Source organism: Canis aureus, chromosome 6, assembly GCF_053574225.1.
Source record: "Canis aureus isolate CA01 chromosome 6, VMU_Caureus_v.1.0, whole genome shotgun sequence".
Lineage (NCBI taxonomy): Eukaryota > Metazoa > Chordata > Mammalia > Carnivora > Canidae > Canis > Canis aureus.
This window is the reverse complement of record NC_135616.1, coordinates 48,211,805-48,218,985: the sequence shown is the minus strand read 5'-3', so window position 1 is coordinate 48,218,985 and position 7,181 is coordinate 48,211,805.

Genomic DNA, 7,181 nt, shown 5'->3' with positions numbered 1-7,181 from the left:
GAAAAAATTGACCTCAGTATTAATGGAACAAATTCAAACTAAAACAATGAGGTACCTTAAAAAAATCCAACAATTTTTGAAATGGCAATGCTTATTGTCAGCTGAAATAGTATACTCACACAACTGCTACCAGCAGCATCCATTTGTACAGTTTGATAATACAGACAATCTATATTATTTGCAGATTCCATTTTTACTAATTCACCTCTTGGCTAAAATGTATTTGTTACCCCCAAGTCAGTATTGCCAGCCCTTTTGAGGTCATTTGTGGACATAAACAGATTGATACAAAATTTGAGTCCTGCCGCGTTCAGACAAGGCAATCTGTCTTCTCATTTCAGCTCTCGTTCTGCAAAAAGCATTGTAGGGGCCAAGGGCAGGCACCCAAAATGTGTAACTTTAGCATGTTATTTATCTAAAATAAAAGTTAGTTAAGAAACAACTGGTGCAGGGTTCCTGGGTAGCTCAGTTGGTTAAGCATCTGCCTTCTGCTCAGGTTATGATCCCTGCTCAGTGGGGAGTCTGCTTCTCTTTTTCCCTCTGCCCCTCCCCCACCCTCCTACCTGTGCTCTCTCTCAAATGAGTGTTCTCTCTCAAATAAATAAATAAAATATTTTTAAAAACAACCAGTGCAAGACACTCAGACCCTACTCTGTTCCCCTGAAAGCAGGAAACAAATATCCCATATGAAAAATATCTTCCCTATACTAAGAAGTAAAAAGACAAGCTCATCACCAGAGATAGTGAAAATTAAAGTCAAAAAGGCTGCAGAAATAAACCTTGTTACTTTTTACTATCTACTACCACAGCAGCTTAGACTTAGAATTCCTCAATTTCCTTATTGGTCCTCTGTGTGCATGTAATAAAATTTGTGTTTTTTTTTCTCCTGTTAATCTGTCCCATCAACTTAACTCTTAGTCCAGCTGGAAGACCTTGAGAGTGGAGAGCGAATTCTCCCTCCCCGACAGTGTTCTTTTCATGGTCTATTAGCCCTATGTTTTTCTCACTTTTGTGCTTTTTGTGGCTGACTTTGCTGTTTAAAATGGCCCCCAAATGCATTGTCTGGAGCCCCCAATCACAAGAGGCTGTGATGTGCTTCCCAGAGGAAGTGAGGCATGCTTAGTCTCGGCATGAGTTACAGCGCTGTGGGCCATGAGTTCCATATTAATGAAGCAACAACATATATTAAATACAAGATTTTCAAGCCTAAATACATGACACAAGGTATTGATCAGTTAATGAAATGTTTAGATCAGAGTCCTGAAGATCCTAACTTTGTATTTCTTCCAGGAGCAACGCTTCAGTATTTGCTAGCTCAGTCTTCGTCATGGCTTTATAGAATATAACCGCCAGGAAAAATGAGAATATATCAAGAATACTCTTACAAGTCCATGCTCTTGACTCTCAAAACCTCCCCTCACTGCTCTATCTAGAAAAATAATTAGAAAGGTGGCCAGGAGCTCATGACAGTGTTAAAATAATAAAAATTAAAAATAGTGCTGGTGGGAAGGTGTATTTGATGCAGCCATCCCTGCCAGAATGAGCAGTAGGGAATGTGAGATGAAAGCAAATGCAAGCAGCCTCTAGAAGCTGGAAAAGGCAGGGCAATAGATGGATTCTTCCCTGGAACCTCTAGAAAGAATCAGTCCTGCCAACAAGAGAGACTGATTTTGGACTTCTGACCTCCAAAACTATAGAAGAATAACTGCGTGGTTTTTAAACCACTAATTTTGTGGCAGTTTGTTATTGCAATGAAAGGAAGCCAGTACAGGCCTATATTACATACACGTGGTAGGAAATACAGACTGAGCAGTCTTTGCCATAGAGCATATAGTGAATGGTTGGAGCACTCTTGCCGCAATAGTTTCAATATTTATTGTATACCATAAATCTACACCTGTTTAATTATTCAATTATTTGGTAAATATTTTTTAAAGATTTTAATAAGCCTTGTCAGAAGTAATAAACTCAAAAGTAGCTTTTTTCTTTTTTTTAAGTAGGCTCCATGCCCAGTGTGGAGCCCGTATGAGGCTTGAACTCTTGACCCTGAGATCAACACCTGAGCTGAAATCAGGAGTCGGATACTTAATCAACTGAGCCATGCAGATGCCCCAAGAAGCACATTTTTAATAATAAAAAAAAAAGTACTGCCTTTCATTTATCAAGGAAGTTAAGGATGAATATGCCACTTTATCAAAATATTTGTCCACATTTACATCTACCTTCAGGGTATCACTGATGATGTGAAAACCAGAAGGCATAAATCTGCTGAAGAAGCTTGAGTACCTATTTCAAAAGTTAATAGTTACTTTAAGAGACAATGCACAAAGATCATTTAAAATATGCAGCTGTAGAAAGTGCATTTACATCTTGCTTTGTGAAGCATGGCTTTTTCATTTACCTTCAATGACTATCCTGCGAAATGAATTTCATGTGTTTTGGCTTGCAAGTTTTTTGTGTGCATAGCAGAAGTGAAGCCATAATACTATGCATTTGTTCAAACCCATGGTATGTGCTATACCAGGAGGGAAACCTAATGTAAATTATGGACTCTCGGTTATAATAGTGTGTCCTTGTAGGGTCATCATTGGCACAGATGTACCATCTGGTATGAGACAGCGATATGGGGGAGGCTGTGCATGGGTGGGAGTGGGGGGTAAATGGAAAATCTCCATACTTTCCTCTCATGTTGCTGTGAACCTAACACTATTCAAAGAAAAATAAAGTCTTAAAAAAAAGTGAAGCCACAAAGTTGGGTTCATTAATCAAAGAGTTACATGGTGCCTTCTTTATATCATTCACTAATTGTTCCAAACAGGAAGTCCATTATCTCCAATAATGATTGAAAACTATTTTTGTTGGTGTGTTAGAGGTGAAACAGTATCATGAATATTATTGTAAATGCTATTAAAAAGTTCAACATTGAGGGGCACCTGGGTGTTCAGTTGGTTGAGCATCTGACTCTTGGCTTTAGCTCAGGTCATGATTTCAGGGTCTTGGGAACAAGCCCCACGTGGGGCTCCATGCTCAGCATGGCGTCTGCTTGAAATTCCTTCCCTCTCCCTCTGCTCCCCACCCCCCAGCTTTCTCTGTCTCTCAATTAAATAAATAAAATCTTTTAAAAAGTTCAACATTGATCTTGTGATACAGATACTTATTTTGGTGGAAGACAGTGTGGTGGCAAAAACAATGATTTCACTAAATTAAGAAACCAGTAAAGCAAAAGTGTGTTTAGAACTGTTTGAGGTCTAAACACAATTCAAACAAGCTGTGGTATTCTTCCAATTGAAATAGAAGATGTCTTTACCAAAATATATAAATGTTACATATTTACTTAAAAAAAATCAATGAAGCTTATGTTGAAAATAATTTAAACTGGTGGTGCACACATTTCCTCAAGCTTTTAAAGAATGACTTCATAAATCATCCTAAGTGACATACAACAGAACTAAATTTTTTATAAATGCACCTTCTAAATTGCAATTGCATGTTGTTCAACATTATTTGGCTTAGTATCATGAATAATGGCTGCAAGGATGTCTGGGTCCTAATTTCTAGATCCTGTGAATGTTGCTTCACACAGTAAAAAAGGACTTTGTAGATGTAATTAAGTAAAGGATCTTTGGGTGGTCAGTTTGTCCTAGATTATCGGGGTGAACCCTAAAGGTAGACCCTCCATTCTTATAAAAGAGAAAGAGGGAAATTTGACACAAGCAGAAGAGGAAGCCAAGTGAGTGTGAGATCAGAGAAGGGCATGATACAGACACAGTCCAAGGATTGCTGACAACCGCCAGAGGCTGAGGCAAGAAGGGATTCTCCCCAGGAGTCTCAGGCGGGGTGTGGCCATAGACACTGACTTTGGCTAGTGAGATGGATTTCAGACTTTAGGCAATTAGAACTAAATTTCTGTGTCATAAACCACCAAATGTGCAGTAATTTGTCACATTAGCCATGGGAAATGAATAAAGTTGGAGATTTTTGATCAAGATATTTGATGAATGGAGCACCAGCAGCTTTAGGTATTGCAGCTTTTAATTTGAATTGCAATGATTGAAAACAAAGCTTGCAAACAGTAAGACATTGAAATTTGTTCCAACAAAAACTAAGCAAATTACATGATGAGAGCTCCAACCATGCATGATTTCATTAGAAGCATCTCAAAGAGTTTGAGAAAACTCTTTGTATGAAATTCCCACTTATAATTGCGCAAATTAATATTTTGTTTTGGAATAGGATTAATAGAAACATCTACTTCACAGCATCTAAGTATGGCAAACAAATCATAAATGAAAACAACTTCTTAAAAAATAAAATAAAAAATAAAAACAACTTCTTTATCTTAGCCTGACTTATTAATGTCTAATCTATTATGCTAAGTGTAATAAGTAAGGCTGAGAAAGACAAGACCCTATGACTTTACTCATATGTGGAATAAAAACAAAACAAAGGAATAAACAAACAAAAAAGCAGAATCAGACCTGTAAATACAGAGAACCATTGATTGCCAGTGAGGAAGGGGTTGGGGGATGGGCCAAATGGGTGAAGGGGAGTGGGAGGTACAGGCTCCCAGTTGAGGAATGAATGAGTCATGGGGACAGAAGGCACACCACAGGGAATGTAGTTGATATAATAGTGTTGGAGGCAGGGTGAGCACAGCATAAGGTATAGAGATTTTGAATCACTGCGTCATACACCTGAAACTAATGTCACATTGTGTGTCAACTATACTCAAATTTTAAAATTAAAACAACACTTATTGAAATTAGTCTGAATGGAAGCAAAAGAATATTAGGTTAAAATAGCAAGCAAAAGAGTATTAGGTTAAAATTTACATACTTCAATCCAAAAAAATAGAACTATAAGTATCCTCCATTTAACAGAATTTGCTTTGAGCCTATCATGTATATCCGCAGCTATAGAAACTAATTGGGCAATTAAAAATATTAGTATACAAAGAAGAGTAAATTGAAAATGTCAAAATTTCACATTTATTAACTGTTAATGCAATTTAATTTTATTTTTTTAAGGTTTTATTTATTTATTCATGAGAGACACAGAGAGAGGCAGAGACACAGAGGGAGAAGCAGGCTCCCCACAAGGAGCCCAATGTGGGACTCAAATCCAGGACCCCGGGATCACGACCTGAGCCGAAGGCAGGCACTCAACAGCTGAGCCACCTAAGTTTCCCACATTAATGCAATTTTAAAGACTACGGACAATTTCATATAAAAACTGAAAATAATAAGACCCTTTTGGAAAAAATACATTCTTTAAAAAGAATGACACTTTATTAGAGAAAACTAATAAGGAACTGACCAAATTATATGAACAGGTACCAAGAGTCATTGCTTCTGCAATGTTTAATGTTCAATCAATAGAATTATTTTTAAATTTTGCTTTTTAATGTACATACATATGTGTTATTATTTTGGAGAGAATTCTATTTTTGAAATTAGCTTTTGAGTAGCACTACTTATAGGTCCACCAATATGATAAAAACAATTGTTTGGTGCATAAACGTTTCAAAAATAGTACAATTTTAATTATTTTATCGACTCCTTTAATTCTGCAAAGTGCTCCCACTTAGGTAAATTATAAAGCTGAACAAACTCGAAGGAAAAAATGGCTGAATCTTATTTCACCTCAGTCTCATCCTTTTAAAAATCTGTCCAATGTTTGGCAATTTTGCCCATTGTCTTCAAGGAGTGAAATGGAGATGCTAACTGGGGTGGGCATTGTGCTAGGTACTTCATGTATATACATGAGTTTAGGGAAATAAGTACAAATATGTATCAAGAAATCCATCTTAATGATAAGGATATGGGTTCATAGGCATCAAGTAGTGGCCAGAAAGCTAACCAGGAGGCTGCAGAGGTGGAATTGGACTCCACTGAATCTACCTGCTTCCTTCTTCTCCTCCAAGTGTCTAGAGCATGAGCCACTCTGATTAACCTCCATGATCACATCTATCTCCTTCAGTGGTTACCTCTCATCTTCCTTCTGCATCTTGCTTGGCCATTCTTCATACAGCTTCACATTTCACCTCTGCTTAAACATCTGATGTGAGGAATAGCCCTGAGTTACTGATGAAAACATGCAGCTCTCATCAAGAACGGAACATTCCTACTCACTGGATGGAGGCAAAATGAACACTCTCGACGACAGATTCTTACAGAGGAGGCTCATCCGTTAGAGTGTAATGGTAGGTATGGGAAACCTTCATTCTCTTCTACCCTTCAATCCCAGGGACGGAAGGCTTCTCATTCCAGAGGCTTATGAGTGGAAATGCTTGGTACTATGAGCTTTTTGGTGCTCATCTCAGCATCCTGGTCTGTAGCTGGGTACCCATAGTCAGTCTTTGGCAGTGGTCGGGGGGACCCTAATGTGAAGGGTAGAGTGTCAGAAGACCCCAACACAGTGGCCTCACGTCTGGCTTGACACAGAGTTGCATGATCTCAGTGCCTTGCCTCTTGACCTCACAAATGATAAGAAATAATCAGCAGCTTCTTTCTCCTCACAAAAATTACACACACAAGTTGCTCTGGATCAGTTGCTCAAAAGCCAGTTACTGAATTAAATTTGACAAATTTGCTATAAGAAACCCTTTTCTATGATGCATGACACAGTTTTTCTTCCAAACTTTTAGAAAATTATCAAAGTATAACTGAAATGCAATATTCTGTTAGTTTCCGGTGTACAGAATGATTAGATATTTACATTACAAAATGCTCCACACAAGTCTAGTTACTGGCTGTCACTAAAGTATTACAATATTGCTATATTTTATTGCTATATTAAAGTATTCCCTATGCTGTATACTGCATTCCCATGATTTATTTATAACTGGGAGTTTGTACCTCTTACTCCCTACCAACAAATTGATTCTAAATTACCATTTTAAGCTTAATCTTTCTATCTTTTAAAAAATAAATTTGTCTCTCCCAGATTTCTCACTATCACGGTTATAAATCAAAAGGACAATTGAAGAGGAAATGAAAGAGGCATAACACAGCCCTATTCAAGAACATGCTGTTTAAAATGTTTGGGTATGAAATATTCTCATACATTTTTGTGAATACAGTTTTTTTTTCTGTCAACCAAATTAAACAGTTAAATGAGCAAATTTGCCCCATGACTTACTATTCATTTCCTTGATATTTCTGTGTGTCATGTTGGTAGTT